Below are 26,929 nucleotides of genomic sequence, written 5' to 3' on the forward strand. Positions count from 1 at the left end.
AAATTGGATACTAGAGTGCCGAACATAAGGTTGCGGCACCCAGCAAACCAGATATCGTATATTCATGTCGAGATTTAATCTTATATAAATGGATATCACATCGGATTCGTATAAATGTACACATGTTGTAAGCACATTGTGTAAATTTCATCGTATGTAATGCACACGATGATTGATATACGAATTAATAGTAAAAATCGTAAATATGTCGAAAGATAATCGGGTTATGCTTAGCGAATATCGCATATGACGATTTCTTAGATTTAGTTACCAACAATGGCTATCATGAAGATGTAATCGTATTTAATTACAGTTTTCATCGAATTATGTTTTGCAAAATGTCTTATATGACATCGTTTTAGATTTATATACAAGCAGTGATAATCATGAGATTCTAGGTGCATTAAAATATGATTTGCATCAAAACACGTTCAAATTTGTTGTTATTTCTTTACAACAAAAACAACAAAATAGAGAGATTTCAAGGATACGTTCTTAATGCAGATTCGTCAACCAAAAAAAAAATTAACGGTTTCTTCGCTTTTATTTTAAATTTTAATATCTATTTATTTCTTTTGTTAAAATTGAACTTATTTTTATTGTGGAGGAATATTCAAAAAACTATTATCTGGTTTGAAAAACTTTTACAATTACATTTTTAACTATTTTAAAATGTTAATAATTCAAATAAGCCCGGCTAGATATTAAGCAGCAAGCATATAATGATTAAGTCATACTGACAAGACAATAAAAGATCTTTTTGAAAAAGCACTCTTTGAAGAGTTTGATTGTTTTTTGGCGTATTAAAACCACGTAACGTAACGTTTTAAGAATTAAAAATGTTAAAAATAGAAACTCATATTTTTTTAGATATTTCTCTGATAGGTAAGTGAACGAACGGAAATCTTAAAATTGACTAAGGAGAGTATTTCTCAGAATTGGACAAGACTAGATTATAATCCATTTCGCTAATCTAAATGCCTTAATATCAGTGAATCTTATGGCTTTTCAGAAGAAATGCAAATGTTAAGTGGAATTGGAAAAAGACATTCAGCATTAAACTGGTACAGTAAAAAAAATTTGATGCTTATTGTTGTAAGCAATTTTGAGCTGTCCTATAGCATCTAAATTCTATAGCATTCTATAGCATTCTATTTTAAATAACTTTTAATTTCTTTTTAAGAGCTTCTGAAATAACAGACATTTTTGTACTTGAGCTTTAATAATATTATCTCCATGTAATCAAATATGAATATGCATATAACGTATTCCAATGTATATTTAGAACAATCTGTACCATGGAATGCTAACAAAGGTATTGCATATCATTCCATGAAGTCAGCATTATGATTAAAATTAACGATCAAATGCTAACTTATTTACGACACTGTAATTCAGTCACAATTGACACAAACTCGTATGTCGGATGAGAATAAATCAAATCCATACTTACATGTTCAATGCATCAGATAAGATCTCATTGCTTACATGTACGATGACTTCGGTTTAAGATGTGCAAAAATATCATTGAGGTACTGATGTACCAGTAGCCTAAAGGTAATGAACAAATACTGCGGTACAGGTGGTTCTTGGTTCTAAACCAGGTGAGTACAGCTTTGTTTTAAATGATATAGACAAAAAAAGTTAAATATTGTGACAGGTCGATAATATCTGGATGGAAGCTTATGAAAAAAAGCTTTCAGCAAAGCTTTTACTTTTTTGTCTCAACTTTCAGGGCGAATATTTAGCTATAAATAGCCTGCTCTGTATGCAATTTTTGACACTTGCCATTTACCACATGGGGAAAGGCGAAGGGTAGAGTAGAAATATTATCGACACTGTGTCGAAATGCAATCCAGAACAATCGGCTCAGTCGTATAAACTGTTTTGTTTTGTCGGCATTTCAATTATTCTGAAGAACTAAATCATGTATATCACCTCCACTTTTGCATGTATATGCCGTTTCTGCGCATGATATATGATTTGATAGATCTTATATGCTGACGTTTATCTCATTTAGAATTAAGTTATACAGACCAAAATGTTTGCTGGGCAGTAGTTTAGTTAGTAAAACATTCGGGTACTAACCAAACGAACGTTGGTGCGAGCCCACCTGCCAGAACAACCCTATATATCGAGATTTGCTGGTCCCTCCAGTTTACATTTCCTCACTCCTAGCCCACTCCAAAAAAAAAAAATAGTCATGACCGTGTATAGAGTCATATACCAATGAAAACAATAAAAATTTATTTTGTTTTACATTAAATTTTACAGAGCAGGTGGGGCACATGCCCCAGTATGCCTCAGCCTGGGTACGCCAGTGAGCGCTGACACCGACTTCCCACGCACGGATCTGTGGGTCTACCAGACCAGACCCTCGCCCACGGATTGTCGCACTTACTGATTGCCGGAGCTCAGTGTCCGTTGTGACTGGCGAATGTTGAAACAGTTTACTCTGTCTGAAATTAAAATCAAAAAGTGACACTTGTTTGACACCCACACTCACAATTTTCATTTGAATTCCCGTGAATTGTTCAGTCAGTAAAGTGCAAATAAAAAAAACAGATAGAGAATAATTCGCTTACCCTCGATATCATTGCCCGTCATTATCGGCATCTCATTCATCAGCTGATAAATGGTGGTTTAACGAATCGAATTACCGGCTCCGGCACCGAAAGAGTGTGAATGATTTTCACTATATTTCTTCGTTCATCACTTTCCGCACTTTTCCGTGTTAAACGATTATTTAACACGTGTTTTTTTCCACTCGCCTGGAAAACTAACTCCGGCGCCTTTTGCCTGTCAATCAGGCAACCGAACCGAAAAACAGAGAGAGGAAAAAAAGGAAAACAGAACATATTCTTTCCGACTCCCCGGTGCGGTGGTGCTGGCCGTGCGATCGAACGAACGAACATGTGAATGCTTCCTGCCGGAAGAAGAAGAAAGGACGGGCTGATGGTTCGGATCCAGTTGATGATGATTCTCAGATTCGATTCGTGCCATTTCTCGTTCCTAGTCCTTGACGTTGAGCAGAAGCACAGTAGGAACAAGCGTGAAAGAGAAAGATAGAGGGAATGCAAAAAAAGAACGAGTGTAGCGAAAAACAACTTGATTTATTACGTGTTCGATTGGTTGATTTGCCGCGCTTCGATGGGAGAATGATTAAGTGCTTAGCCATTATCACGATCGCTTTCACGGAGAACGTCAGAGCTGCGGCGAGGAAATGTGCAAAGCAAAAAAAAACAGCAGCAACAGCAACTATAGGTACGTACCTACCTACCTACCAAGCAACTAAATGTAGTAATTCTATCTGGAATAACCTTTTTATGCTTACGACTGGACGGCTTATCACTCGGAAATTTATGTCCAACTTTCTTCCCCGGTTGAGTTTTTCTTCGTTCGTCGGCGCCCTCCGGAGGGGGTCACCCTCCATTGTCTGCACTGTGGTTTAAAACACGACCATTTTGTTCTCAGTAAATTGTTCATCTTATGAGTCAAACTTAGTGTTTGCTAACAATAAATTTTATTAAAATTCTATTTTCATTAACTTTTGAAGCAGAAATGATCACAGATTCTTTCTTAGAAGGCAATCTTAAGATACCAACAGTTAAAGAAACGCATCGATTTATGGAAACAAACATCCAATTCTAGACCATTGTGAAGCGGTTAACCCTGGGTGGTGGTGGTGGTGACAGGAGAGTCACGACGAAAGAAAAGGACCGACCCGGGATTGTGTAGCACATATTTCACAGGTGTTTTTCCTGCCCTGCTGCTGCTTGCGCCGCCGTCGCGTCGTTGGTTTGGTTGTTTACGACTGCAACAAGCAACGACGGCGAAGGCTTCCGACGAGCTGCGCAGCAGCAGCGTAATGTGTTCTAGGAGTCGGCCACGGAAGGACGCACAAGCGGTGACAAATTTATCATTAGTGTAATTGCCACAACATTGTCTCGTTATGCAGGATATGGTAATTTTGAAGATTAAATGCAAAAATGGATTGCTGTTAACAGCAGTAGCAGCAGCAGCAGCAGCAACGGCAAACGGCGGGGGAATGTAATTTTGATGTCATAAATTTCACCAGATTTTGCGCCCCATGTAACGGCATTTTCTCTCTCTTTTTTTATTGCTAATGTTTTCACGGCGTTGGCAAATGTTTTCCAATGTTACCGTACCCAGCGAGCGAGCGAGAGAGAGAGACAATTTCCGTCGGCAGTAAGTATATCCCATTTAATCCTGAAGTGCACATCAACCGATAAAATTCAATCAATTCGAGAACCATTTAATCCGACGAAGTGACCACCCGAGCATAATTTACTTACAGCAGCCCAAAAACCGGGCCGCGGAAAAATCAATTTCATTAACACAGCCCAGTTGCATGGACCCATCGGCACGAGTGCAAATTTTAATTTTTCGATTTGGACATTGGTTATTATTTCGGATGCTTTTTCAATGCAATTCGACTTCAATCGTTTGGCCGCATTTAGAATTACTTTTATTATAAATAAAATTGTACTGGTGAGTTAATTATTTATATCAGTTTCGACTATTTCGACAGAACTGGATTGCAGGGAAATTCCATTTGATTGATTAAAATATGAGCGCGGTTCTACTAAAACGAACCAAGCGTCAATATGCCCCAGTGGTCTTTATGAAACAAAATTAGTAAGGAAAAGCGCCTAAACTAAAACGCAGACAGTGAAGCGAGCTTTGCTGGCCGCTTAATTCCGTTATTTGAAAGTATTTACCACATTCAATTATCGTTCAAGTTTTAACCCGAAATGTCCCATGATTTTATTCCTAATGGGCATAGTTCAGAGTCATATAAACTATATCATATAAAATATGTGTAAATAAAAATAAAAGCACATTTTCTCAGCATTTAAGAAAGAATTAACTGGAAATAGGTTTTCGCAAAATGCTTCACAGTAGCGGAAAACCCAAAAAAACTCAATAAAACTACGTCTTACCTTCCAGAAATTGAAATGCATTTAGGGGAAGTTGGATACTACGAATGACCGAATCACGAATTGCCGAAAATCAAGGCTAAAGAATACTCCACGGCCCTCCTCAGTAAACCTAGATAAATGCATGCACCTAACTAGCGGTTATTTCTACGGGGGGCTGTCTTCTGTGATTCTGCCAAATAAGGGTTCAGCTTTTCGTGATTCGACCAAATACAGTTTCGGCCTTCTGTGATTTGTTGAAATTTGTCGTTAGAAAACTCAGGGATAAATGAGAAATATTCCTGGTCACGGTCTTCTACGGTAAATGTTGCATATACTTCTTGAAAGAAATTTGCAAAAAGATTGCAAATTTCATTAGTATTATTTCCAACAAGCCCGTCAAGTTTCATTTGGAATGGGAAATTACTACTTTTCAATTTAGTATTTACATAGTTAAAGAAATTTTTTGGGCTAATTTGACTTCATTTTCGACTTTACTATTATATTCTTCATACGCGATTTTAGTGGCCGAGTTGAGTTCTTCGCAAATATTGATATAATTATTCAAGTTAATACTATTGTTTTCGTTTTTGAATTTCTTGTGTTTTCTATTTTTCAGATTTTTTAGATGTGGGTTGAACCACACAGGCCATTTACTATGTTGACTTCGTCTTCTTCTTTTCATTGGCACAGTTTCGTGCAAAAGGCACTTCAAGAAAAGGGTGAATTTTTCTGCTTCATAGTCGACATTTCCTTCAGTACAGAACACATGTTGCCATTCTGTTGTACATAGTCTACGCTCAATTTCTATAAAATTTCCTTTGTTATATTCCGGCACTTCTTCATATTCCAAGTCAGTAGGGTAAGAGCTGTGAAGCATTCACAGCAAAGTCGTCTGTGCAGTTTGTAAAAAGTAAGTCCAAATAAGCATTTTGACTATTTTTGACTGAATTTATTTGATGCAAGCCAAATTGTGAAATTTTGTCGAAAATGTAATGCAATGCAAGATAACTTTCTGATGGCTTTAAGAGACTTTCAGGTGACTTTCAGGTGACTTTCAGGTGACTTTCAGGTGACTTTCAGATGACTTTAAAAGCGCTTTCGGACAACTTTCAGATGACTTAATATTCGAATTTCAGACAACCGTCAGAAGACGTTCAAATGATTCCAGAAATGATTCAGTCGATTTTCAAATAACTTCAGATTTCAGAATATTTTCCCATTACCTTTGGATTCCTTTCAGAAGATTTTTGGACGACATACAGGAAACTTTTAAAACACTTTCAGATGACTTTATTTATTTATTTATTTATTTATTTATTTATTTATTTATCTGATAGCGTAAGGTAAACCTTTTTGACTTTCAGGCGGCTTTCAAACGGTTTTCAGGCGACTTCTGTATAACTTCCAGACGATGTTCAAATGACTTTCAACGGACTTATGGGCGGCTTTGAAAACACTTTCGAATGGCTCTCAAGTGATCCAACTGACTTTTGGACGTTTTTTGTACGTCGTTTATACGATGCTCACAATATTTCCATAATCTTCTGATGTATTTTGGACTTCTTTCGAGCTTCTATTTTGGACTTCTTTCGTATGCTCTAGACTGCTTTCAGGCGGCTTTTAGACGTATTCCAATTGGCTTTCAGGCGACTTTTCAAACGACTTTCAAGTTGCTTCTAGAGATTCTAGAGAGCTCTCCCGTGACCTACAGCGTGACCTTCAGTAGTCTTGATGATGATGATAATGATGATGATGAATCAGATGACTTTTCTAACGGCTTTTAGAAGAATGCGCCTCCCAGTTGGCCTCGAGTTAAAACGATGGTCTAATAAGCCAGTCGTCGTATGTTCGAATCTCGGCAGGGAGAGGCTGTTAGAGTCAATAGGATCGTAGCACTGACCCCGCACTGTCCTGTATTCTAACAGCCGGTTGCGAAGTCTGTCGTATAAAAACAGAAGGTCAAATTTCGATAACGGAATTAGCACCCAGGCTTTTGGCTTTGTCAAATGACTGAAACGATTTTCCGCTTACCGTCGGGGATTTTCATATGACCTAAAGGCTTTCAAATGGTATATAGCTTTTAATCGACTTTTAATCGACTTTTAAACGGCTTTTAGAGGTCTTTCAGATGACTTTAGCCGATTTTCAAATGACTTTCCAAACGAGTATCGAAGACTGTTAGATGACTAGCATGTGACTTTTAGAAACCTAGATGGCCGTCAGATGCCTTAGAAACGATTTTCAGTTTACCTTCAGACGAAGGTCTGATTGGTGATACGATGATATGATTTTCGAACGAACTTCTGATGACTTTTAAAATACTTTCCAATGACTATCAGAAGTTGTCAGACGTTTACAGTTATGCGTCAGGATATTTTCAAATCACTGAAATACTTTCAAATGGCTTTCAGATGCCCCACAGCCGATATTCAAACGACTTTTAAAACGGCTTCTGACGACTTTCAGGCAACCTCCATGACTTTCTCATGATTTTTGGAATACTTTCAGATGACTTTAAAAGACTTTCCAATGGTTCTCAGGCAGCAGTCAGCTGTCTTCCAAATGTTTTTTTAAAAACAGTTTCTTGGTGACTTTCAATCGTCTTCTAAACGGCTTTTAGAGAACTCACCATACAGTCCAAACGACTTTCAGCTTACTTTCAAATGATTTTCGGGTGACCTTCAGACGGTTTTTAGTTGATTTTCAGAACACTTTTAGAAGATATTTAGGCGACTTTCAGATATCTTTCGAACGACTTCCAAACAACTTTTGAAAGCACTTCAGGTGGGTTTCCGACGGTTCCCAAAGGGCTTCTAGTCGACATCTGGACGGCTTTTAGACGATATTTAGATGACTTTCAGGGGACATGTGAATGTTCTTCGAATGGATTCTGCACAACATTTAGATGATATTCACAAGAGAAAGCAGGCAGCTTTTAGGGGACTTTTAGACAACGTTCGCATAGATTTAAGATGGCTTTCAAACAACTTTTAGGTGAGTTCTGGATTACTTTGAAAGGGTGACCTGTAGGCGACTTTTAGGCTATCTTCAGACAACTGTAATAATACTCTCAGATGAGTTTCAGATGACTTTAATTTTGGGCCGACGTCCTGACGAGTTCTAGATGATATCCAGATCATTTTCAATCGGCTTTTTTGATAGTTTTCCGACAAATCCGATCCGAATCCGTCATTCCGATTTTCAAACAAGTTTCAGGCAACTTTTAGATAATGTTCTGATAATTTTCAGGCTGCATCTTTCAGCACATTTTTAAATGACTTTTTCAAACTTTTACATGACTTTTAGATGGTTTTCAGACAGCTTTTAGATGGCTTTCAAACTATTTTCCGATGATCTTCAGGTGACTTGAATGTCGTGTTAATTGCGTGTCATTTAGGTGTCAATTTTTTAAAGTTTTTCCGTTAGTTCTCTGGAAAAAATGGGTTTTTCGTCACTAGACGGAGTCACTTTTCAATTTCTAGTTGTTGCGTAGAATTAGTTTGCCGGCAGCTCAGTAATATTTTCTGGTTGAAATGCCAAGCAGGAATTTAAGTTTTATAATGTTTCTCTGGTGGTTTTCATTACCAATTTCATAAAACCGCTATAAAACTTCCTTCCGACCAAGAGAAGAAAGTTTTTTTTATCCTTTTGAAGGGTCAAGCCATCAGCAAGTAGGTGTGAAAGCAGTAATAAAACCGATTATGTCTTTCTCTTTCGGCAACTCAATCTAATGAAGATTTTCGCTTTGTTTGACAAAGCTGTAAATCATAAAGCTTGCTATGTAAAAAAGCTAAATCACTCAGACAACCTTCCTGATCGATTTGATTTACAGCGACCATAATCAAATATCCGAAAGAATATTAATATATTTTCAGCAGTTTCCGAAGTTATGCAGCATATGCCCATTAAATTACCGTGCATATTGAAATGATAAGTGGTTAAAATTAATGCGTCATTATAATTATGCAATTTTTAAAAACCAATTATTTAAACAAAATAAATATATTTCATTAGTCAATCTTAGCTTCTAGCAAAATTATTCTAGTTGGATTCTGACATGGAAACAGATTAATAATTTATAAAAATATTTAATAAAATTAATAATAATTTCCTACCGGCAACTCGCTGTTTATATTAATAAATTGTTTTTTGGCGACAAAAAAAAGTTCTAGAAAACGGCAATATTGCCTCCCATAAAAAATTATTTCGGTGTTGAACTCTAACATTTTTTATAATAGCAGCCATAAATCGTAAGCAGCAATAAATCAGAATGTTACCAAATTAATAGCACCAAGCATTATTAGCATGCTATGCAATGCTATGCATATTGTACTGCTATTGCTATTGTGTATTGCTGGCTAGCAAGTTTATAGGAGATGTGTCGCAGCCAACCACTATCATCGTGGTTATATAATAAACCCTAATGAATTTGATTATTTGACAGTTTTATTATGTTTTTATAGCTAGTTATAAGTAGTTTTTTCTTGTGTCATCTAGCTATTGCGCAATACCATAATAAACCAGAGGTAATGATTCATACCGGAATAAAACCTTTATAAAATTCAGGTAAAACCAAACAGCTTAAGAATTGTTACCTAGGATATGTTCACGGTTACCAACAATAAAATCTTGAAATGAATGGGAAATTAACAGTAATACTTCAATGCAGTTTTATTTTGCCAGAAATTGAATGTATTTCAACACGTTTATTGTTACGCAAATTGATGTATAATGTGTTAGTTTTGTTTAAATATTTGGGCTTTTCGAATTTCCATGCTTGCTTAACCCATTTTATGGCAATTTTATCACAAATTTATCGTGAAATCTTTTCCAGTTGGGTCATGGGTTCAGTTTTCGATTTTGTAATTAAATCTTTTCCATTTGACAACATTTTCTTAACTGTGATTGAATGTAATTTGGAAAAAACAATTATTTGATCGGACAAAAGTTTCACAAAAAAGACATAGGTCTATATACGGAAAAGGGCTTCTTTTCTCTTGCATTGTATCGATTTCCGGAGAGAAAACAGACGTGCAAGTGACTGTGAGAAAAACGGAAATGACTGGCTACAATGCAAAAAGAAAATGTTGCTGATAAATATCAATGAATTCTTTTTCATAAATTAGACTAAGTATAATTTCTAGTGGACGATATTCCATATAATTCGTTGTACTGATGATGAATGTCCCATATCTACACATTGTTTGACAGAGTCGCAGCCACAGTTTTCAACTGCGGCGCCGGAGCCGACTGGAAGATTGAGACCGAATCTAGCGCATCAATCCTCCACAAATATCCACCGCACCATTTGGCACTGAAGCAGGTAAAACCCCTCCTTAAGCGCCAACTCAATTTGGAAGTGACGAAACATAAATCACTCCTTTATAACACATTTATTTATTGTTACACACCTTGTGCCGATACGAACCGGAATCATCTTAAAATTTATCGATCGAATACCAAGCTTACCTACCTTTTTCTTGCGAGGAGCATACTTCGGAACGTGAAGGAATATCCTTTCCCCCCGCCCCCGGGAAAGATGCGCGCCTTCGTCAATTCGTATGAATCAAAGGATAAAGGCCTCAGCCGGATGTTGGCATGTATTTATTTCGCCCGCTTCGATTTGTGCGCGCGGCTGATCGGGAGACAAATTCGTATAACGAAAAGCTTTATTGCTTCCAGCATTTATAGCCAGTCTTATTTATAGCCTTTGGCGTTATTGATTTCAATCAATTTCGACAGCCGCCGCCGGCGTGTGTGTGTGTGCTAGGTAAATCAGTTCAAAGCAGCTTTAAAGTTTTATTAGTCTTTGCAGGCGATAATTTTAAATTGGGAAAGTTTCTGGTTTCGGTAGATTTAATTTGTCTCCTGGTTTTCCAATTCATTTTCTGATTCAAAAATGTGGACATTAATGCAATTAAACAGGGTTTCAGAGAAAATTCCGCCCGAAGCTTATTAGCGTGTGTTCAGAAACGTTAGCAAATTCATTTCACTATCAACCAGTATTGGTAAATGCAAACGCATCGCATTCACTAGTCACCAGGGATGGAAAAAAATCGCTTCTAGCGATCAAGATCATAGAACCGATCAGATTCAGATTCATTGACATCACTACTTGTAAGCGACAAACACTTTGTCGCGATCCGCACAGATTATGACAAACCTCATGTCAGATCATGTTCATTGCATGATTGCGTTGAGAAATTTAACAGATACAGACGATTGGTTGTGTGCATCGTATGAATCACAATACAAACAACATGTGTGACCTTTTTTCTCGCAGCTAGGTAAGATGTAACACTGTGATCGACTGCTGAGACTGTTTAGAGAACAAAATCTTGTGATCAACGCTAAAGATTCACTGTTTGTCATGATCTGTACGGATCGTGATCTGTGCGTGTGGCGATAACTCACAGATTTTATCAAAATCACTGATCTTCCATCCCTGCTAGTCACTCTGTTGAACGCAGCTACTGTCTGAAATCATTGCGACCATATTCAATGCTATAAATACAAACCGTTCTCACTGTCACATGTGCGCAATGTGATTAAAGTTCAACTCGAGAAAAAGGTAGACTTGAAACAATATAAAACAAATCACATAAAGTGTACGCATCTGTACGCACGGTCTACACTCGGCCGATAAAGGCAGAGTGTAAGTTGCTATCTCTCCGTCTGCCGACAGTTGCTTCACACACGACAAGGTAGCAGAAACATCCGCAGGATTTATGCGGCCTTTTAGCATGATGATCATCCTCGACACGGACTGAGCCCGCGGTTGTTCCGGCGTGGAAAAAAACAGTCTTGGCACCACCGGTTGGGTTGTATCGCCTGCCTGCGCTAGGACCGCTGTGAACATCATCAATAACGGTCTCGTTTGGCAGCGGCATACAATACACTGGGGGGTGATATGTGCTGGCAAAATTGTGAACTTTAATCCTCCCGGCGCCTACGGTCGCGTTAGCATACATGTCGGTTCAGTTCGTACGTAAACTCTTGCCCGGAGCTTGTTATCCTAGCTGATAAGGGAACTTTTTCGCTGTTTTGCACTGCGGAAAACACTGTCTCCCTCGTGGCCCGCCAGTGTGCAAACTTTTGCCTTTGATGATGTTGTCGTTAATGGAATGATGAATGGTTTCGGTGAAGAAACAACACTCATCCAGCGCCTCCATCAATGTCACGTCAATGGAGACGCACGTTCATTTTCAACAATCTGAAAACACTTTTCGCACAAATCTGGTATTCAATTACATTTAGTTCGACCATTCGCCTAAATCCATGCTCAACACCCCGACGACATCAAAATAATGAAGGGAAATAATGTGCGGAGCACATAAATCTTAGGGCACTAATCTCCTTGGTAGCCGCATTTACTGCTTCCAGTATCAATTTACTCCGAAAGTCGTCAACGAGTTCCCTCTACGAGAGACCCACAAAACTCGAAGGGATGCACCGGCCTACAGGGTTACTGTCATCACGTTTGACGTCGACAGCCCATCGAGCTGGGCCGAGAAGATGCTTATCAGTTGTCGTCAACGGCAAAGGAACTAAACAGGCAGAAGCCAGCCGAGCCAGCGAAAGTGAGAATGAGTTTGTCCCATAGAATCCTCGTCTTCGTGGTCTTCTTCTTGATGTTCTGAAATGAGAGAAAAACAATTTAGAAAGCCGTAAAACTACTACCGGCAAGAGATTGCTATCATAAATGGTGCTTAAGGCTTTGGCTCTAAGCCAGCAAGCGCTAGGGCTAGGGCTAGGGCCGGTAGAGGCGGTTGGTTGACAATTGAGTCAACTGGCAAGTGAGTGAGTTAGTTAGTTGGCAATCAAGTGGAGATGTTGCTAGTGATTAATTCTCGGAGAAACTAATTCATTTTATTGTACGTAAGTTAGTGTAGGCCAACTTTTAAACGTAACTAAATTACAACCGATTTTTTTTTCGCATAATTGAAAGGATTCCGGTGAAGGTCACGTGAAAAAGTCTGCCAATCAAATCAGACGCTTTTTTTCTATTTTATCTCGTCTATTTTCGATTATTTTGAGGGTCAGCACTGACCCGTGAGACGTCTGGACGAAGCAGTAGGTTGTACCATAACTATTACTTTTTATTGAGCTAATTTGTACCCAAAAGAGGACTAAATGAGACCGTCTGATGAAGCTAGACCGAAGCGGTGAACTGGAACAGAATCGAAATGAAATTTGCCGTACTCCTTTCGGAGTACCGAAATAAGCTCGCCGCCGAGAAATGTGTTAATCGTGACCTAATGCCGGGTGAAATTGGACCCAAGTCGTACTTGCCGTAGGTTTTGATGCCAATTTATGTGCCAGGCAGATTAGGAAAGGTGCAATGGTGGCCTATGAAATGAGGCAAAGTTTAAGTCGGAATAACTTCTATTGAATATTGGGCAACTGTTATTGCCAATTGAATGTCGCCGCCAATGACGATACGCTCCGAACCCGGAAAGGCTTCTATCGCTTGACTAGGCAGAATATTGTTAAATAAACGGGTTTCTGCTTTTGATAAAAATAGGTATAAAATAACAATTTTCTTTTGTGTCGTGCATAAAAATGGTTGCTTTATTTCATGAGTACAAGCTTTGAATACAATGGCTCAATGTTACCTTTAGTTGTTGTTAAAAAACAAGGGGCTCTTGCGTTTTGCTTATGTTCTCTAAGAACTCCGGTAGTACTTCGTTCCATCATCTGTTGTTGGTGTTGGTATATAATGTAATGTGAAAACCATAGTGAGTAGGGTATAGTGCATGGAAGAAACCATTAAAACTACTGTTATAATAAAATTGAAAAATCTACTAACTGTCTTGGAAAGCATTTCATGTCCAGCTCACCACCAAACATCAATTCTTCTATTCCGTTAACTTTTTGGCCACTTTGCTGAAGATTGCGTCTGCGGTGGGTGGCGAATTTATGCTCTTTAAAAAATTTAAATCTAGCTTCCATAAACTTCTAGGTGGCGAATTTATGCTCTTTAAAAAATTTAAATCTAGCTTCCATAAACTTCTAGTGAAAAATTTCCACCCACTTCATGCACGTTGAAATAGAACATGGTAATTTATTATCAAAATGTACGTGAATTGCATATTACTTCTTCATTGATATCATTATTCTCACCGAAAAGTGTCTCAACGATAAAATCTACTGTTGTTCACAGTTGGTTGGTGGTTCATTTACAATATTCTCCCCTAACTGGCTCTGTATACGAATTTCAATCTCTCCGAACTGACGCTCTTACTTCGGAATTGATATGAAATTTTCCTCCAAATGCACCAGTTGACAGTCTTGCGTAGCTCTCTTGGACGTCTTTTACTTTTCCAGCTTGGAACCAATTACGAAAAGCGACGAGCGCTAGCCCCAGCCCTAGCCCTAGCCCTAGCCCTAGCCCTAGCCCTAGCCCTAGCCCTAGCCCTAGCCCTAGCCCTAGCCCTAGCCCTAGCCCTAGCCCTAGCCCTAGCCCTAGCCCTAGCCCTAGCCCTAGCCCTAGCCCTAGCCCTAGCCCTAGCCCTAGCCCTAGCCCTAGCCCTAGCCCTAGCCCTAGCCCTAGCCCTAGCCCTAGCCCTAGCCCTAGCCCTAGCCCTAGCCCTAGCCCTAGCCCTAGCCCTAGCCCTAGCCCTAGCCCTAGCCCTAGCCCTAGCCCTAGCCCTAGCCCTAGCCCTAGCCCTAGCCCTAGCCCTAGCCCTAGCCCTAGCCCTAGCCCTAGCCCTAGCCCTAGCCCTAGCCCTAGCCCTAGCCCTAGCCCTAGCCCTAGCCCTAGCCCTAGCCCTAGCCCTAGCCCTAGCCCTAGCCCTAGCCCTAGCCCTAGCCCTAGCCCTAGCCCTAGCCCTAGCCCTAGCCCTAGCCCTAGCCCTAGCCCTAGCCCTAGCCCTAGCCCTAGCCCTAGCCCTAGCCCTAGCCCTAGCCCTAGCCCTAGCCCTAGCCCTAGCCCTAGCCCTAGCCCTAGCCCTAGCCCTAGCCCTAGCCCTAGCCCTAGCCCTAGCCCTAGCCCTAGCCCTAGCCCTAGCCCTAGCCCTAGCCCTAGCCCTAGCCCTAGCCCTAGCCCTAGCCCTAGCCCTAGCCCTAGCCCTAGCCCTAGCCCTAGCCCTAGCCCTAGCCCTAGCCCTAGCCCTAGCCCTAGCCCTAGCCCTAGCCCTAGCCCTAGCCCTAGCCCTAGCCCTAGCCCTAGCCCTAGCCCTAGCCCTAGCCCTAGCCCTAGCCCTAGCCCTAGCCCTAGCCCTAGCCCTAGCCCTAGCCCTAGCCCTAGCCCTAGCCCTAGCCCTAGCCCTAGCCCTAGCCCTAGCCCTAGCCCTAGCCCTAGCCCTAGCCCTAGCCCTAGCCCTAGCCCTAGCCCTAGCCCTAGCCCTAGCCCTAGCCCTAGCCCTAGCCCTAGCCCTAGCCCTAGCCCTAGCCCTAGCCCTAGCCCTAGCCCTAGCCCTAGCCCTAGCCCTAGCCCTAGCCTGTTATTCCAGGCAGTTCCAAATAGACCATTAATCCTGGGCTACCTAGGGACGATGCCATTAATGACGACCTAGGTATGATTACCCAGGATAAAATTTTATTTTTGCAATAAGCAATGTCTACTCTAATGACTGCTTTGTTGCAAACAAGTTCCATGACCGACATACGAAATTGTAATGAAGTTGAAGTTCAGCAATGACTTTAAATAATTCAATTAAATTTCTAAATTGGAACGCTCGTTCCTTAAAAGCGAGCGAAGATGAGTTTTACAATTTTTTAACGGTTAATAAAGTGCACATTGCAGGGTGTGCGCCGGTCAGATTATCGGCGGCGGCGGCGCAGGAATAATTTTTATTCGGCGGCGGCGGCGTCGTACTTGAGTGTATTCAGATCCACTCTGCAACATCTCTGGCGTACCGCAGGGAAGCAATCTAGGACTGCTGCTTTTCTCACTGTTCATAAATGTTCATCTAGCTGAAGAGCATTTCATGCTGACGGTGTGAAAATTTCCAAAATGATTAGACCAAACTCTGACTTTTGCAACGAGATGTTCCAGCATTCAAGCTGTGGTTGCAACTAGAATAATTTTGGTAGACATTAATTGACCCGTCATGCCAATGCGTCTTAGCGAGATTTACAAATTGTTTAATTTTTACTTGACTTCGAACTGTTTTCAGCGGCATCCATTCCGCAGATGATACACTTGTATTTCGACTGGGGCATGAATGTTTCTTGTAATCATGAAACACGGTCACGTTTGAAAGACGGCGAAGACACTACCGGACAACTGTAGCGCTTGCCATCTTCTCGTCAAGCCAGGTTTATGATAAGTAGCTTATAATAAAGTTCAAAGCTGCCACAGCAGTAAAATATATCGTCGATTTTGGTTCGGAGTCCACGCACGTTCTGGTGGTAGATTCGGTGATGGAAGCAGGGCATACATCAACGGAGAATTTGGACTACTCTTGGAAGATCGGAGCCAACCATAATTTCCTAGGCCTTTGCTCCCATTATTGCATATTATGCCGTTGCCTGATATTGTGGTGCCAAATCAGTGTTGGTTCCAAGTTTATGCTTTTTCGAGATATACAATCGTACACGATTCGTATAGCTTCCCTTATGCAGTACTTCGTACCATTAATTGCTAGTGACTTACTGAAGTTCAGGCATACCGACCACATTCTTACTCTACTAGGTAATAAGAAACTGCGCTAAAAATAATAACCCATAAACCTTTCGCTAAGAAAAAAGCATAATTCAATGGAATTAATGAAGGATAATGAATTGAATGAAGGAAACAAGCTCAATAAAGGTCCTGCTAGTCCATCCAGAAAAATGACGCATTTTGAAAGGGTGCAAACGACGTCTGTTTTACAGCATAAAACAACTAAAACAAAACAATTTGAGGCGAAGGCGGGGTTGCTTTTCACCTTAACGTGTGTTGTTTTCATTGCCCTCGATGCTGTTCGTGTACCTTAACCAATGTAATAACAACATATTTGAACCGGCCATACTGATGCCCTGGCATACGGGGCCTGTTCCTACAAACCGGCAGGCAGACCAGTTGCCCGTTCGCTCGACAAGGGCTACTGAACTAAAACTTTTGACTGCAGCACAGAACAGAACATGGACGTGCGCCTGCAGCTTGTCGACAGGAACATATCCAAATCATCTTTCCGCAGTTTGATGGTATCCCCGACTGAATCCAAACAAAAGAGCAAGACACGACCGAGCTGCTGCTGCTGCTACTGGTGCTGCTGGCTCTGGCTCTCGTTTCGCCAATTTAGGCATCGTTGTCGACTACAAGGTGCCGAGTGGTGCTTAATATGAAAATGACTCCCAGTGTCGTAATTAGAGTCTGCTGTTCTGCCGAAGCCTGAGTACACTTTGGCCATGCTCACTCACCGGTAAGCGTGAGTACAAGTACAAGCTTGTTTAAGGTAATTACCAGTCGAGCATGAGTCGCAGAAGGAACAACCTTTCGTCGAAATTCCTAGAAACAAGATCCCACTCGAAACGACGACGATGATGATGATGATGATGATGATGATGATGGCGATGACTTACAGAACAAGCCTCGCAGCAATTTGCATTCCAAAGGACTTTGAAAATTTTATGACAAATCTTTGCCTTCCCGTGAGTCGCACAATTTTCCACATTACTTTACTTCTTTGATTACACAATTCGCATAATATCCATATCTGTTACCAGTCGGTCCCGATCGCGTGGCAGTTGAAAATTATTTGATCTAATTTATTCCACTCACGGCGTCGTCTTCTTCACCGCACCGGAAGACTGACTGAAGAGTAATTCATCATCGCGTTCCGGCTCCTCCCCTCCCCCCCCCCCTCCGTTCCACCACGGCCCACATGATTTATTATCGAATGTCTAAGTTCTTTCAGGCCGCCCCCGTTGTTGCTGCCTTCACCTTCGCGTCAATCGTTTACTGCGAGGGGACGACGGAAGTGGTTCACTTGCGGACGACGTGTGAGGAACAACGAGTCGGCCTGCTCGTATGCGTTAATGAGCTTATTCGAGGATTTCCTCGAATGTACGGGAGGCCACCGGGAGGTGGGGAGGGGGGGGTGAGCGGGACGAGGGCACTAATAATAAGCTTCCTGCCCCCCGCCCCCGCACACTGCTCGGGGGCTGACTTAGGCGTAAATTGGATTGCTTTTATGTTGAATTTGAATTAATTCGCATGGGGATTTTCTTTTGCGTTGAGTTTGAGCTAAATGTGATTTTATTACGACATGCGTAAGGAAATAATTCTCAGACTCGTGACTGCCAGCTCGGTTCGGTGGGTGTTGAACTGTACAGCAATTGTGCTTTGATACCCCGCACTAAAGCTTCACAGTAATTCATTCATTTAATTCGTCAGAGTTTTTTTTAATTGTCCGTTCCTTCAAGGAAGTTGAAGCATCTGAAAAGATGTTTAATTTTTTCCTGGGGCGGAAGCGTTGTGTGGGCGCCCATAAAGATCAGAGAATATTGGTTTGAATTATAGCCGAGGAATTTCGTTCTGGGAAAATTGCCTTCTTTTATTGTACAGACTTTAATTTATCAATTAAGTCTAATTCAAATACTTAGAAGTGTTTGCTAACCGTTACTGAAGGCACAATTGTTGAACAAGTTTTCTTGATTTGAAATCATATTCATTATTTAGTCAATGGCGTTGAAATAATTGCACTTGCATTTGAGCTCCTCACCAGCTCAAATACTAAATGTAAACTTTATTTTTTATTCGAAGAAAAAAACTGTGCCAACGAATATGAGACACGTTTGCAACATCAATTAATTCCACTGTGCGCCACCTGCTGCTACATCTAATTACAGTTATTTCATCGCCAGCTAAATCACATTTGCAAGCGAGTGGCAAACGGTTGTGCTGCTGCTGCTGGCCAGGGCCAGGGCCAGTACCAGCCCGGACTTGCAACCGGATAATGTGAGAGTTAAAACAGGCGAAGTGATGCAAAAACTTGGCATCCAATTTTCTCGCCTCCAGTTTCCCAGTGAACCCATTTCGACGGCGATGATGTTTTCCTTCTTGCTTCTTGCCATAGACTCCACTCGTCGTCGTCGTTGTCGTCGTCGTCGTCATCGTATCCTTTCTTCTTCATCATCGGCGAATGGTTTTATTTGATGTCCCTCTGGGATCTGTTCGCGAAATGAGAACCGAGAAAGAAGAAAAAAAAAGTTTAGCCACTTGCAAGCAGTTCTTTTTCGAGATGAAAGTATACTAGCAAGAGCCACGACCAGCAGCAAAATAAAACGGAACCGGAATGGCAGACCAGCAATTGTATGTGTTTATAATTCAATCGCCGGCAGCCAGCGGCTGGCCGTGCAACCGGAAGACCGAAGCCGTTCGCTTCCGCCTTCCGAGCATCGAACAGCTCAGTCAGTCAGCCTAGTCATTCAGTCAGTCATTGAGCACCAGCAGGTAGAGGCAAAAAGTAGCTAATAAAGCTCAACATGGAAGTCTTTCGAAAGCAAAAAGGATATTCGTTGCTTTGTTCCCCGCTATCGGGTTCCCGCTCGTGCTGGCTTTCCTTAATGAGATTAAATTTTTCTTGTGCTAGTAGCGAAACAACCTTCAATTATTCATTCGGATGAAATTAGTTTTTCTACATGAAACATTGAGTTATTGTGTCCTTTGCAGGATGTGCAGTTTGCTGCTTGAGGTGCTTCTTAATATTTCGTCTCCATCGGGAAAATAAGAGATGATGTGAGCTCAAATTTTTTGAGTTACTTTTATAATGATAATTAATAGAAAAAGTAAATTGTTGTTAAGTAGCAGAAGAAAATGATGAATGTATGCATCTGGACAGTACCCTTAGAGTAGAGTTACATAAATTTGGTCATTACATGAAGCAATCTTAGCATTAAAAGGAGATTCTAATGACTCCAGTACTTCTGTTTTCTGGTCTGCTCTATCACATTTGCTCATTCGAAACAACTTTATATAGTACGAAATTCAGTCAATATTAAAATTTAGAACCTGCTTACAGACATTCGCGCGAATCTGCGGATCCTCCTCCAACTTCTTTTCAAGGCGCTTCAGCCACCGGGACGTCATTGAAAAACTCCGTCCACCAGCTTCTAAGTAGGCGCCGATTCATTTTGTAGTCTTCTCGAGGCTCTTGTAAACTCTTTTGTGCTCGGAAAACTCCAGCGAAATATTAAATACGCAATTATTCACTTCTTTAGGCCTATTAGCATCTCTAGATCATGAATTGTACGACGCAACAGACAGACCATGGGCTTGAATTTCCGTGCACGATTCCCTGCGTCTAAAGGTCTAAAGGTACAGACTATGTTCAACAATATCTACTCGTTCTCTCAGCCAGTTGACACCCACAGTTTCATCCGTTTTAAATCCGTCTCCACTGTCGGACCACAGTGGGACGATTCTGGAAAAAGGTGGTCAAAAGTCTTTTCTCGTTTTTGAGCTTAGGTGTCCTCGGAAAAAATTCTTAAAAAAGTATTCTGCATCTGCTGACATTTTCATACAATTGTAAATTAAGGGGATTACCAATATGAAAAAATTAACTTTTCTATAAGAAATAGATAGCATGTTCGTGTGTTCGGCAAAGTTGTAGAACTTCGAATTTCATGAAACTTTGCCGAAACACTAAGTATCTGCAGGATATGGTTTGCGAGATATAATTGACTTTCTGTCGTGACCACCTTAAAATCAGTTTATTAAACTTTTTGTACACAAAACCTCATCTAACAGGTTTGACATGTTCTACAAACTTTTTGACACTATCAAAATACGTAACTTTCCACAAGGTGTAAATATCGTATGTTGCTTTATTTATTTAAAAATTGATTTGAAGCATAAATTTTACCGTTTTTACAAGTAATTTTTTCCGTAAATAGACACCTACTGGCAGCTAAAGTTAGCATCGCTCGAACCGCCATAGAATATAGTATAAGATTGCCAAAAATAAACAAGTAATGCTAGCGAAGAATAAAGAATAAAGCGATCAAGAGAAGAGAAAAGACGAACAACGGGAAAGAAAAATTATAAAAATAGAGTGAAAAATGGGGCAGAATGCGAAGAAAAGCAATGGAACGGAAAACACGAAACAAAAAAAAAGACGAGAAAAAAGGAAAAATGGAAGGAAAGTAAGAGCAAAAACCAATAAAACGGTACAGTGGCGGAGAAAATAAAGGAATAAAAAATGGAAAAACGGTACTGGAAAAAAGAAAAAATGGAACAAAAAAGAAGTAAACCGTGTGTGATAAAAAGAAAATAATAACAAAATGTGACAAAATGAGAGGAAAAACAAAACATAAAGCAAAGCCTAGGTGCTACATTCTGTTATCGAAACTAGACCTTCTGTTTTTATACGACAGACTTCGTAGCCAGCTGTTAGAGTGCAGGCCAATGGTAGGGCCAGTTGCTACGATCCTATTGACTCTAACAGCCTCTCCCAGTCGAGAGTCGAACATACGACTGGCTTATTAGGCCAGCGTCATACCTCGAAGCCAACTGTGAGCAAAACATAATAAGAAAAAAATGAGGAGACTGGACAGAAAAGATGAGAAGCAGAAAAGAAAAAGAAGAGAAATGAGAGTAAAGAAGAAAAAATATTGAATAAAATGAAGAAAATGGAAAAAAATCAGAGAGGTTGTATTCCAGACACAACCGCGAAGCTGGCGTAGAACTACGTTAGGCGGGTTTTTGCGAAGAAACCTTGACTTGTCTTTCACAGCATATTGACATATGTGTGGCGTAAAAAGCGTTAAGTAAATATTAGTGCTAAATAATTGTAACGTATTTTTGGTATGTATTTTGTGTAATTTGTGATGCCAAAACCAAATATTTTTACCAGCGCCACAATCGGAGTACAGCCTGAATCTGTTAATTAGGTCACGACTGCACTTCAGCTGATTCGTTAATTGGGCCGACTGACAGTTGTTTGAAATTTTTAAACCCAAAAGTTCAATAGAATGTTGACATCCAAGTTGGAGCATGTCCCAACTAACGAACACCCGATTAACGAACCGTATCTCCCTCACGCACCCAGCTATTAACAAAATTCTCTCGTTAATATCAAACACTATTCACATATATATGTATTTTGATGATATCAAAAATTTGTCATGTTAAAATGGTTTAACTGTGCTACAGGTTGAGAAATCCAAATTTCGATAATTTTTCAGATCATTTTATTCATTTTAATGATTGAAGTCTACTAAGTAAGTTAAAGTTGTTTGTAAAATGTTTTGTACCTTACTGCCTTATACTGAGTTGACGGTCAAATAAACTTTAGCACCACTACGGATCCCTTCTGCCTTGTCTTCTCCATCATTTTCGAAAGAAATTAATGCTTGACTATTGAATAGTAAAGAATTGCAGGCAACTCACTGACCTAAAATAAAAAAGAAGAAAACTTATCCAATTTAATTATCGGATAAAAGAATCGCCGATTTTCCTCACTTTGAGAATTGCTGCGTTACTTCACATGCACAAATGTCCCTTCAGCCGTGTTTCCTTGTAAGACAACAGTTCCGAAAAAAATGTTGCAGTACCTATTCGCGACTGCGAAATCTAAAAAGATTTTTAATCCTGTTCGCACTTACACGAAAACCCATTGTCAAAACTTGCGTGAAAACAAAAGCAAAAATACTTCCTTCACGTTTTTCTCACGCAAAAAAACCAAACAAATATTAGAAACTTCGTAGTCGCGAATGTGGATATAATCTGGCAAAAGGAAAAGATTGCTGTTCACTTTTCTGTAACGTCTAACCTTCAGGACATCAATTTGGACTAGATTTATTGTTTAAAAAGAAACTACGTTGAAAAGAAGGGGTGGTTTTAAGGTGAAATTAGTTGCCATCGTTTGTTCGGAAGAAGAACCACCACCTTAGTACTACAACCCTGGCCAGCAGCAAGCAGCAGATTTAACTATATCACAATACCTTTTATCCGAAATCGAACGTGCGAACAAAGCGACCGATCATCATCTCTACGAGGCAGCGAGAGAGCTCTTATCATCATCATCGTCATCATTGTCATCATCAACCACCAGCAGCCTGTGGGAGTGATAAGAACAACTGATACGAGAGATCACATCCCCGAGGATCGGATCGGAAATCATCGCAGGAGAGCTAATTCGACCACTTTCGGAGCCTTTAACACTGCCGGACCAGAGCAGATAAAATCAGTACCATTTCAACCCGATGGAAAAACAGATCGGCATTTAGGGTAAGGAACGAGTTAAGCAGTGTTACCTATTTTAATCAGTTGAACATAAATGATCCGAAAATGCACTTTTTTATTCATATTTTCAAAATCTTTTGATAGGATCATCTTCACAAATCACTTAACCATACATTTGGTTCACACAAACACAATTTACTGGGTTTCCGACAAGAAATATGATGAATTAAAAATTGTTGTCCAAAAACGTACATTTTTCAGCTGCTCTTCAGCAATCGCCACCTCGCTACTAACGAATTCATCCAATTTTCAGCACTGATTACAGCCACTCTGAAAGTCAAGCACTCAATTGTCACATACCATATTATTCACTCTCTTTTTTTCTATTATCTAAGGCTTTGTCACTAGCCGAAAGTTTTATTATTTTCTAACAAAACTGAAAAAAAATTCTGAATTGATGGAACCTGTTCACCAGTAGCAGCAGCTGCAGCACAACTGATGAACTATCGTGTTGCCAAGATACTGTTTCGGTTCTGGAAATAAGAATTTTAAGTTTGAAATTAACTGAAACCTCCTATGGTGAAAACGTGGTTCAATACTTTTAAGAGAAATGTATGTTCATAATTAATTTTTCTTTATTAAAAACAACACAAAAGACAGCTTTTTCAATAATTTTCGAAGATTTTCTCAGTGATTTAATGAAGCAACGATGTGTTTCAATGTTATTTGCTTTGACAACACTGTTCTAAAGTTAGATCGTGTGCACTTCTATGTTTGCCTCTTTTGTTCTCCTACCATCCTTATGAACAGCGAGTGAGACGTCAAACTCGCAGTTTCCCATAAGAACACCAGAGAATAAAAGAGACGACGAATACCGTTTGCCGAACGGTGCGGTGAGTGTATGCCCCGATAAACAATTTAGACAGATGGCATTTTACGCATATGCCGATACGCTATGCCGATTACGCATCAGATGCCGATTAGTAGGTCGCGGATAGGAACGCGAACTTACTGAATAGGGGGAAAAGTTCGAGGGATTTTTTAACGGGACGTAAAAAAATTTAGATTTCAGGATTGCTGAAAACAGCACCCTGCGGGTGAAAATGGGTTCGGTGTGTTCAAAATTAGTTCCACCGCTCCAACTTTTAAAGCGAAAAATCAAAAGTTTAGCTCAACAATAGTGTCTTCCAATGGTAACAGCTTGAAGAACTAAAGATAGCAAGAAGATTGGTATGCTGATATCCCCCACTTAGTCAATCCATCGCTTGTAATAAGGTAAAACAATCAGTGACCCGCTTAGACTGCTTAAAACTAGTTCTTTACCCTAAAACGTAATTTTCATCCCGATAACGAATCGGACCGTTCAATAGTTAAAAGTGCACAATTATTAAACCTAAATTAAGTGTACCTAAAATTAAGAATAAAAATTAATATAAGCATGCAGTAGTTTCTATAAAATAAAGTGTTCTAAATAAAGCATGCAATTGTGGAACTTAATCTAAGTGAATAAAAGTGTCGTAGCGTCAAAGTGCATTTGATTGCCGAAAGGATTTCGGCTGGTTAAAGTGACTTCCTATAGCAATTGGCATATTGCTGGATTTATCTGCATGTTGGTTGCATGCTGTTCTCCGCCCCTATAAGCAATTGGAATATTGCTAAAATTTGGATTTCCTGCATGCTGGATGCATGCTATTTTCCCTACTCCAATTTCCGAAGCCATTCCCATCGATGTTGGGCTGGAGGCCCTGAAAGGAGCTATCGAAGGCAACTAGGAAAAGGGCCTAGTTCCAACATCGTTTCTGCCAATTTCAAAAGCAGTTTTTTTGTTTGAAACAAACATTCTGTTCATGAAAATATATTTGAAGTGTACAGATTCGCAAGAACAATGCAGTATTTACAATTTTACGAACAAAACTCCGCTCTTGGGCCCAAAAACTGCTTCCAAAATTGGGCTTTCCGATGAAAAGTTGATGACTGCTAATTTCCCGTAAAGATTTAACAACATTGTTTACTTTCAGGACATCAAACTGGACTAGGTTTGCCGCAGTTCTAAGAAATCTTGTTAGTAGGACGAGAGGACTTTATCACTCTTTCTGGCATACTTCCCAAGCACAGATATCAAATTAGTATAAGTCTAAACGTCGTAAAGAATCTACGACCTATTGGGACGAGGGCGTTTTGTTGCTTTTTTCATAAAGTAAATGAAATCACAGTAAACAGATGGTGTATTGATCCATCGTCCCTGCCTTTGGAGCAAGACGATCACAAAGAAAATGTATGGAATAATTTGACCTTGAAACTATTCGGTAATTTTTACTAATTAGTATTTGAAAAAGAATGTTACAATAGAAATCACATAATTGCTGCATCTTTTATGAGTCGATCGGTATCCAAACCATGAAAATCCATTCATAATTGGCAGAGCTATTAGCGTTCAAAATCTTTCGTGACGCTGCGTTGAATCCAAATTTTGGATCAACATCCTGCGGTAAGACGTAGTTCTACGTCAATCAGGATCGAATGAACCAAGAAGGAGAAATATGATAAAAAACATGTTAAAAAAGTAAAAAAAGATAAGGAGAAATTGGAGAAAAAGGAATAAAACTGTCAAGAAACAGAGAACGTGACAGGAAGGAGGAAAAGTAGGACCTAATAAGAAAATGAATGAAACAGACGAAAATGAAAGTCGTAATGAACTCGGAAACAAACGGCTAAAATCAGGACAAAATAAGGTAAAACGCGATAGGAAAAACGTCTGACCTGAAAACGAGGAAAAAAGACGAAAACCGGAACAGAGGAAAATATGGACTCAGTAAAAGGGTGAGAAATGGGACTGGAATAGAAGAAAAAAGGTTAAAAAACTACAAGGTATACAGCCCTTAGGGTTGTACGAAAGGGTGACGTAGGACTGTGTCATATAATACTCATTAAATAATATGTCAAACTAGATAATCTGTCTTACACAATTATTAATAACTGCTTGATAGAAGCTCAGCCAGGTGTATCTGGGACTGGACAATAAAATCGGTGCATTTCTTGAGTCATGAGGATACAAGCAGTTCACTTCCCTACTATTCCCTAGCAATTTAGCAGTAAATAGAGTAAATAGAGCAGAGATAGTTTGAACATTGTTTTACGATCCACTATGTAATTTAAGTATTCACCAGATTTTCACAACTAATTTAAGTTGAAATTTTAGATTCAATTTTAGATTCACGAATAAACAAACATTTGTTGCCATCAATGCACTCAGTTGTAGTGTATTTTTGTAATTTCGCTACGAAATTTATTATAAACTTCTTTCTAAACAGCTCAAGCTGAGCTCAAATAGCATGCGATAATTTTCTATAAATATGCTTACCTGTCATTTCATGTGACGGAATTATAACGGTATGCGATGGATTGATATCTGCGGGCGATGCCTCTTCGTGCGACAAACTTGCAACTTCACCTGCCGAACTAGAAGCACTCTGACGCTTTCGTTTGCGTGATAATCTAGTACACTCTGCTCCTGTTAAGGATATCCTTGGTTCAGTTACTACACCAGCCACTTGTTTACGAATACGTTTACGGTGGTTACGTAAATATAACGCCTGCAACCATTTAGACATAGCGAATTCTTTAACAAATCACTACTGTAATTCACAAAGGTTGAAATAGCAATGAATGGCCAGCCCACAGATCATTGTAATAAATATGTTATGCGTAGTTTGATATTTGAACCAACTTCCTTCAAATAGTTTCTGGCCGTTGGTTACAAATAATAATCAAAACCATTTTGCACATTTGAGATAAATTCTGATTATGCTTCATTTAATTAGTTTGCGGCCCTTAAAAGGGCCATTGGTTACAAGTAACATCAACCTCTTCA

The sequence above is a fragment of the Sabethes cyaneus genome, chromosome 3 (genome assembly GCF_943734655.1).
Source record: "Sabethes cyaneus chromosome 3, idSabCyanKW18_F2, whole genome shotgun sequence".
NCBI classification, from domain to species: Eukaryota; Metazoa; Arthropoda; class Insecta; order Diptera; family Culicidae; genus Sabethes; species Sabethes cyaneus.